This window comes from Triticum urartu, chromosome 5, assembly GCF_003073215.2.
Source record: "Triticum urartu cultivar G1812 chromosome 5, Tu2.1, whole genome shotgun sequence".
In the NCBI taxonomy this organism is placed as follows: Eukaryota; Viridiplantae; Streptophyta; class Magnoliopsida; order Poales; family Poaceae; genus Triticum; species Triticum urartu.
The window spans coordinates 85,341,331-85,350,687 of NC_053026.1; the positions used below are offsets into that span (position 1 = coordinate 85,341,331).

At 48.0% G+C, this 9,357-nt stretch overlaps 1 pseudogene; it reads left to right on the top strand.

The window, feature by feature from the left end:
* Positions 1–257: 257 nt before the first annotated feature.
* LOC125506813 lies at positions 258–7,026 on the top strand (annotated as a pseudogene).
* Positions 7,027–9,357: the final 2,331 nt, after the last annotated feature.

A 9,357-nucleotide genomic window follows, 5' to 3' on the forward strand; every position in this document is an offset into this window, starting at 1 on the left:
TCGGCTCGACGCGCTGGAGGTGCCAGAGCAACGCCCATCCTCACGCGCATCCAGGGGATCATGCGGGAGGCTGTAGGGTGGCCGGAGACGATGGCCACGGCAACCATGGCGGTGGCCGGAGCTCGGCTAGATGCAGGCGGGGGCTGAAGTGCGCTAGGGGAGGATCTAATGAGCTAGGTTGCATCCACGGGCCACCAGAAGCATGCTGGTGCCACGGGTTCGAGCGGAGGGGCTCAGGTCAAGAAAGCTAGGCAGCCATGGCGGATGGCGGTGCTCGGGCATGTGGGCGAGGGTACTACGGCACGGGAACGAGCAAAATGAAGGAGGGGAAATGGAGTGGAGCTCACAGCGGGGTCGTTGGCGGCCTCATTGGACTCGGGGAGGCCTCTGTGGCGGCGAATTTGACGATGGCGTCCGGTGGCCGAGGCGGCGAGGAAGATGACTGGCGACGCTGGAGGGCCTCCAGCCTTTCTTGGTGCGATGAGGAGGTGCAACGAGATACGGACGATCTCGGGAGCACGGTGGCGCGTCATTTTGTCGTCGGTGGCCACGCGGGCGATGCACGGCGGCCGGCGGAAGCTCTCGGTGATGCTCGGAGGAGGGGCTAGAGGGCGAGGGAGAAGCAGAGAGTGAGGGGAAGTGATAGGAGGGCCTCGCGCGTCTCCAGACGCGGATTAGGATGAAGGAGCGGCCTCCAGCGCGAAGCAGGAGGTGGAGGGCTCCGCGGGTACGCGCGCGTGTTCTCTCCTGCCTACTGGCAGGAGGAAGACGATGAGTGAGGAGGTAAGTGGGCTGGGCCGGCTTCTCTCCTGGGCCAGGTGGGTGGGCTGCTCAGGTGAGCTATGTTTCCTTTTTGTTTCTGTTGTTTTCTATTATTTAATCTTTTGCCATTGTTTTGAATTCAAACAGATTTCAAACAATGCCAAAACATCCTCTGGGTATTTTCATGTTGCTTCATGGACTTTTCCAGAGGCACATAAATTATCACAGAGCATTTGAAGATATATCCCATATATATTTGAATATATTTTCAAATTCAAATAGACTATTGTCTTAAATTCAGAGACCAAATGATTCCTTAAAAATGTTCCAAAATTTTGGTTTGGTATATAACCCTTGCCAAAAGTCCCAAAACTATTTTTAGGGCATTTTTGGAATCACTGAATGCAATTTAAAGGGTTCTTGCCCTTCTTTTCAAATAATTTATGAGGCTTTGAACATTCCTCATTTCAATTTCTTGAATTAAACATGATGCATGCTCACTGATGCAATTATTACACTCAGATATTCTAGGGCTGTGACATAGGGTCTGCTTGTGTGTGCTTATAGCGGTGAGTGCTTGCATGTATATATGAGCCCTTGCGTTTGTACGGTGTTAAAAAATACATGTCATGATTATACGGTCACTGGCTCACCCGTACAACTCCGTATTTTGTTGATGACACAATCAATTGACTAGTCAAACGTTTCTCGTGGCGCAACTAGTGTTGCACCATCGGGGCGCATAACCGCGGGGCCCACCTGTCAGCCCGTATATGAAAGAAAGAAATGGTAGTTTGAGTTTGTACTGTGTTAATAAAATACATTTTAGGGTGACCATACGGTCAATGGCTCACCATACATCTCCGTAATTTGTTGATGACACGATCAATTGACCAGTCAAATGGTCCACATTCAGCAACGCACATTACCATAGGGCCCACCCGTCAGCGTGTATATGAAGGACATAAATGGTAATAAATTAGTGGTTGGTTGGTACTCGAAGTCGTGAGACCTCTGGTTGGCAGTCGCCGGCGGTGGGGGCGCGTTAATTGGGCGGTGCGGTGGGGATCGCCAGAGAAAAAGCTCGGCGCGGGGGGGGGGCTAGAAGGATGGCTGGTGCGGCGGCGGACCGATGGTGGGGAGTGGTTTCTGGGCAGGCGGGGCGGCATGGCGGAGCGGGCCGGCTGCGGGCGGCAGGGGCCGGTGGTGGCTGGAGGCTCAGGGGGGTGGAGTTTGATGATAAACTATAGGCCCTTGATTTCGTATCCAACGGCTGGAAAATCTAATGACCAGAGATGAAAAAGTCAGTCGACTGACGTGTAGCCTCACCCCACACGTACACATGCATGCACGCAAGACACGCACACATGCAAGCGTGCAACACTGACACGTACACATAACGAACACACGCGCGCATGCAGGCGTGCAACACTGACACGTACACATGCACTCACGAACACACGCACGTACGCACACATGCATGCAACACCGAAACGTACCCTTGCACGCACGCAACACTCGCATGCCTGCATGCACACAACACATGACACAAGACACACGCTCAACCTATACATGCATGCAACCTTTGTGAAGGACATGGATTGTTACGGGTATTAATCAATCTTATCTGTGATAAGCAGAACATTGATGTTTGCAGCGGTCTTTATGAATCACAACGTATCGAACGGGCTATCAACATAGTAGGCTTATCTACATGAAAAGGATGACGTCACACTCAATGAGCAATCCTTGGTTTATGAAATGCCCGCTTCTGACCGCCCTAGCCCACCAAAGGTTCCTCTGCTGTGCACTGCCTACGTTGGGTCACTGACATGCAGGCCATGTACCGAAAGATCCCACACGTCAGTGGAAGAACGGCGCGGTGTCCTACGTCAGAGTCGAGGGCGCCACTCGTTGCACGCCCGGCGGAACACGCCTCCTTGCATCATTCAAACGCCTCCATGAAACCCGCCTGTGTGGAAGCCGACAAACCCACTCTGGACACATGTCCGGCATTAAAAGCAACGCCGGCTGAGCTCCTCCCGTCCGCCATCTATTTAATCTCCTATTTAAATGAGGCCAAACGCCGGCCAAGAATCGCACACCTCTGTCGCTCCCCTATCTCCTCCTTCACCATTTAGTCCACTCTTACAATGGCTTACGAAGAGCAGTTATTCCGCACAAGCCATTTGTCTAGGTTTGTATCTCTCACACACCACTACCAAGAAAAGACACATCCGTGACATTTTGGGCCGAACGAAATTTTTTTCTGTCATACATATGACACTTATATGATGATAATTGTGACAAAACCCGGTATCATCATAGATGTGGTGGGCTCCTACTTCTATGACAAAAAATCATGACAGAAAATGGGATTTTCGTCCTGGGCGGGCCGAAGACGCAGCTGCATGACATTCTTTGGGCCGTCCATGACGGAAAAAACCGTGGTAGAAGCGAGGGCGAGGAAAATTTCGGGGAGTTCCCGGTTACGGTGGGAGGTCAGGGGCCGAGCGATGCGCAATTCTCTTGTACACGTACGCGCGTGTGTGCGAGGCGTTGGCTCTAACTGAACCCGAGTGAGGCGTTTGGCTCTAACTAAACCCGAGCGATTACACTGCAGGATACGCGTTACTGAACCTGAGCAATCGATCGATGGCTGTTAACTGAACCCGATCGAGCGATTCCTTCGCTACTGCTGCTAACTGAAGCCGATCGATGCTGCCTATGGATCAACAGTGAGCGTTGCGGGAGGGGGGGTTGGATGAACAGTTCCCGGTGGGGGTGGATGAACAGGACCCCGTGGTGTTGCCTCTGGATGAACAGGACCCCGATCGATCGAGCCAGTTGGGGCTGGATGAATAGGACCCCTTGGAGGGCTGGATGAACAGGACCACCCCATGGAGGGCAGGATGAACAGTAGACGGTGGAGGGCAGGATGAACAGTAGCCCGTGGAGGGGTGGTTGAACAGGAGCCCGTGGAGAGGGCTGGTTGAACAGTAGCCGGTGGAGTAGCGCAGTGGAGGCTGGATGAACAGGAGCCCGTGGATGAACAGTCGCAGGTGCAGGCTGGAGGAGGTTGACGGTGGATGAACAGTAGCTCGTGGAGGCTGGAGGGGGTCGACGGTGGAGATGAACAGTGTCCCGTGGAGTCCCGTTTTGCGGTACGCCACACCCCTCCCGATGAACAGGACCTGCGTTTCGACCGTAGCGTTCCAACACAAGTCCGTTTCATCCGTTTTGCGGTACGCCACACCCCTCCCGATCAATAGGACCACCATTTTGACCGTAGGAGGTCCATTTCCTCCGTTTTGCGGTATGCCAGACCCCTCCCGATCAACAGGATCCCGTTTCAAACGTGGCCGGTCGAATACAAGGCCGTTTCCTCCGTTCTGCGGTACGCCAGGCCTCGTTTCCATCGCCTATTCCGTCCAAGCCCGCCCAATGAACACGACGCATTTCGTTGCCTCCCCATGAACACGACGTATTCCGTTGCCTCCCCATGAACACGACGCATTCCGTTGCCTCCCCATGAACACGACGACGACGTTGTTTCTCTGTTCTGACCCAGCCATGTACACGATCCCCGATACAGAAAAGATAAAAAGGGTTCAGGAATTGTTAAATTTAGATATAGGACCCTAGAAGAAGAATATAGGACTCGAGTGGAAGACTCAGAAGAGGAATATGAGACCCTAGAAGACGAATACAGGACCCGAGAGGACGAATATGAATATGAAACCCTAGAAGAATCTAAATATGGAATCCTACAAGACGAATACGAATATGAAACCCTAGAAGACGAATATGGGAGCCCAGAAAACGAATATGGGAACCCAGAGAACGAATATAGGACTTTAGAGAAAGACTCAGAAGAGGAATATGGGAGCCCAGAGAGCAAATATAGGACCCAAGAGGACGAATATGGAACTCTAGAGGAAGACTCAGAAGACGAATATGGCAGCCCCGGGGAAAGCGCAGAGGAAAAATATGGTACTTTAGAGGAAGACTCAGAAGAAGATTCAGAGGACGAATACGAGAGCCCAGAGGAAGATTCCATCTTAAAAAAAGAGGGTTTGATTGAGCATCGAGGAACAAAAGAATTTAGTTTAAAATACCAAAAAGAAGTAGATCGGTTTTTTATTCATTCTTCAAGAACTTCATATCTTGCCGAGATCTTCATCCCTAAAGATACTTGAAAATAGTATTATTGGAGTGAATACACAACTCACAAAAAATACAAGAAGTCGACTAGGCGGATTGGTCCGAGTGAAGAGAAAAAAAAGCCATACGGAACTCAAAATATTTTCTGGAGATATTCATTTTCCTGAAGAGGCGGATAAGATATTAGGTGGTTGTTTGATACCGCCAGAAAGAGAAAAAAAGTTTCTAAGGAATAAAAAAAGGAAAAATTGGGTCTATGTTCAACGGAAAAAAATTCTCAAGAGCAAGGAAAAGTATTTTGTTTCCGTTCGCCCTACAGTGGCATATGAAATGGACGAAGGAAGAAATTTAGCAACACTTTTCCCGCAGGATCTCTTGCAAGAAGAAAATAATCTCCAAATTCGACTTGTCAATTTTATTTCTCATGAAAATAGCAACTCAAAGAATTTATCACACAAATAGTCAATTTGTTAGAACTTGCTTAGTAGTGAATTGGGAACAAGAAGAAAAAGAAAAGGTTGGTGCTTCCCTTGTTGATGTAAGAGCAAATGATCTTATTCACGATTTCCTAAGAATTGAGTTAGTCAAGTCCACTATTTCGTATACACGAAAAAGTTATGGTAGGACAAGTGCAGGACCGATTCCCCATAATAGGTTAGATCACGCCAATATCAATTCTTTTTATTCCAAGGCAAAGATTGAATCACTTAGCCAACATCCAGAAGCTATTGGCACTTTGTTGAATCGAAATAAAGAATACCACTCTTTGATGATTTTGTCGGCATCCAACTGTTCTCAAATTGGTTTATTCAAGAATTCAAAACATCCCAATGCGATAAAAGAATGGAATCCTAGAATTCCTATTCAAGAATTTTTTTGGGCCCTTAGGCGCTATTGTAGCTAGTATATCGCATTTTTATTCATCTTACTATTTACTAACGCATAATAAAATCCTGTTAAAAAAATATTTGTTCGTTAAAAATTTAAAACAAACCTTCCAAGTACTTCAAGAACTTAAATACTCTTTAATAGATGAAAATAAAAGGATTTCTAATTTTGATAGTAACATAATGTTGGATCCATTCCTTTTGAATTGTCAGTTTGTCCATCATGATTCTTGGGAAGAGACATTGGCAATAATTCACCTTGGACAATTTATTTGTGAAAATGTATATCTATTTAAATCGCACATAAAAAAATCCGGTCAAATTTTCATTGTAAATATGAATTCCTTTGTTATAAGAGCAGCTAAACCTTATTTGGCCACTACAGGAGCAACTGTTAATGGTCATTATGGAGAAATCCTTTACAAGGGAGATAGGTTAGTTACGTTTATATATGAAAAATCGAGATCTAGTGACATAACGCAAGGTCTTCCAAAAGTGGAACAAATCTTTGAAGCGCGTTCAATTGATTCATTATCCCCGAATCTCGAAAGGAGAATTGAGGATTGGAATGAGCGTATACCAAGAATTCTTGGGGTCCCTTGGGGATTCTTGATTGGAGCTGAGCTAACCATAGCCCAAAGTCGTATCTCTTTGGTTAATAAAATCCAAAAGGTTTATCGATCCCAAGGGGTACAGATCCATAATAGACATATAGAGATTATTATACGCCAAGTAACATCAAAAGTGCGGGTTTCCGAAGATGGAATGTCTAATGTTTTTTCGCCTGGGGAATTAATCGGACTATTGCGAGCGGAACGAGGAGGATGAGCTTTAGATGAATCGATCTATTATCAGGCAATCTTATTGGGAATAACAAGGGCTTCCCCGAATAACCAAAGTTTCATATCTGAAGCAAGTTTTCAAGAAACTGCTCGAGTTTTAGCAAAAGCTGCGCTACGAGGTTGCATTGATTGGTTGAAAGGCTTGAAAGAAAACGTAGTTCTGGGGGGGATTATACCTGTTGGTACCGGATTCCAAAAATTTGTGCATCGTTCCCCACAAGACAAGAACCTTTATTTCGAAAAAAAATCTATTCGCGTCGGAAATGAGAGATGTTTTCTCCATACAGAATTAGTTTCTTCAGATTCTGACGTAACAAACAATTTTTATGAGACATAAGAACCCCCATAAAAATATTTTTTACTTTACTAGACTTTTGTAGTTAGAACACTAATAGGTCAAATTTTAGATTTTTAAGATCCCTGGCCGTACGTATGCGGGAGTAGGCGTTCGAGACCCCGCCCGTATGTACACATACGTGGCCTTCTTTTCTTTCTTGCACCCTGGCCGCTGTACGTACGTGTACATGCTACGTGCGCGCCTCTACTACGACACGTGTGCGCCTCTACATCGACCAGTATATATGTACGTACACGTTCGCGACCAGAATGACAATGCTACGTACGCTTCGACCAGGTGGGTCCCGACTGTCAGGCACTTCCTTGCGTGCGAATATGTAGATGGTGGGTCCCAGCAGTCAGGGGCAAACGTTTTTTCGTGAAATACGGTGGCCTGTCCGGTGGGTCCCCGCTGTCAAGTGGAGGAATAATTATTTTGCGCGTAATAAGGAGGCACTTCCTTGATGCGGTCGTGGACCCAGCTGTCAGCGTCTCCACGCATAGTACTCTTTCGATGGAAGTCGGTCATTGACCAAATTGACCATGCCGTGCCGAGAGCACCACGGCGGTGGACGACGGCGAGGCCTAGGAAGGGGATGATGTGGAGCCGGGGAAGACGCGGCAGTGGAAGCCCGCGCGGAGAGGAGTATGAGGGTTCACTGGTTCGGCTGCAGTGTGAGGCTGCCTTCGCCGCAGGGCCTGGCCAGCGGTGGGAATAGTAGGGGGCGGTGAGGCCTCCGCGGTAGCATAGCTGGCCACGGGAGGCAGAAGCATGCAGCACGACCGGCGCTGCTTTGGATGGTTGGAGCAAGAAGACCGGAGGTTGAAGAAGCACTACGGCCGTTGGATGGACATCGTACGGTCACTGGAGCTAGAATCATTCATATTGACTAAGTTCACAAAGCCCTTCGTCCCCGTCAACTTAGTAGGCCCACAAGTCAGCCTCCCACCAAGGTGGGTCCCAGCTAGCCGGGGGAGTATTCATTTTTTGTGCATAATAAGGAGGCACTTCCGGTGGGTCCGAGCTGACAGCGGGGGGAACATTTTTTTTGTGAAATACGGTGGCCCGTCTGGTGGGTCCCAACATTTAGGGGGAAACGATTTTTTTCTCAAAATACTGGTGGCCCGTCCGGTGGGTCCTAGCTGTCAGGTGGAGGAATAATTATTTTCCGCGTAATAAGGAGGCACTTCCTTGCGGCTGCCATGGACCAAACTGTCAGCCTTTCCACGTACAGTACTCTTCCGATGGAAGTCGGTCGTTGACCACATTGACCACGCCGCGCCGAGAGCACCACGGTGGTGGACGACGGCGAGGCATAGGAAGGGGACGACGCAGAGCCGGGGAAGACGCGGCAGTGGATGCCCATGCAGAGAGGAGTACGAGTGTTCACCGGTTCGGATGCGGTGTGAGGCTGCCGTCGCCGCAGAATAACAGGGGGTGTGGGTGAGTAGAGGGATGCCCTGGCCAGCGGTTGGAGTAGTAGGGGGCGATGAGGCCTGCACGGCAGCACAGCCGGCCACGGGAGGCGGGAGTAGGCGGTCCCGCCGGCGCTGCTTTGGCGGAGAGCAAGAAGATCAGAGATTGAAGAAACACGACGGCCGTTGGATTAACATCCAACAGTGACGTCTGCTAGAATCGTTTGTTGACGTATGTAATAACTAAAAGAATCTTGCATACGCGTCAGCTAAACAGGCCCACAAGTCAGACCACTCCCTCTTTTTTTAATAATTTATATATAGCTCATGGCAACTTCTTATGCCATTTATTGCAGTCATTTTTTTTGGTTGGCCAGGGCCAATTTCGCATATTTCTGTGGGTTCCAAACTATTTTTAATTCTGAAATGTCCAGCCAGATTTAAAGTACTTTGAAGATATATTTAAATTAGGTTAATGCCCAGTGAAATAGGAATCTGAAAATGTAATAAAATTCAGAAATTATAAAGTAATTTCCAATTTGTCATCTGTTTTTATATTTACAACCCATTTCATATTACTTTCATGATTTGCAGGCGTCTTGAAAGAGTTGTAGCCCATCGGGGCGTAGAAAAATAAGTAGGCATATATTGGGTATTCTTCAGAAAAAATAAACTGGGCTCATTTTCACAAAGAAAAAATAGCTAGGCTGGTCACATGGTGAACATAAAATATAAGCCTGGGCTAGACGGGCCAGAGCCCAGTTCAAACCCTGCTCCGTCTCAACAATACCAAACAAAAAATGCTGCTCGAGTAGCTACGTCCTAGGTGTCAGCCGATCTTGCTGTTCTCTTGTCTATTGACTATATACGCTCACAATGTCGTGGGTCCCAGATGTCAGGAAACCACTAGGAGGAAGCATTTTATTTTTCCATACGTTGACGTGGTGGGC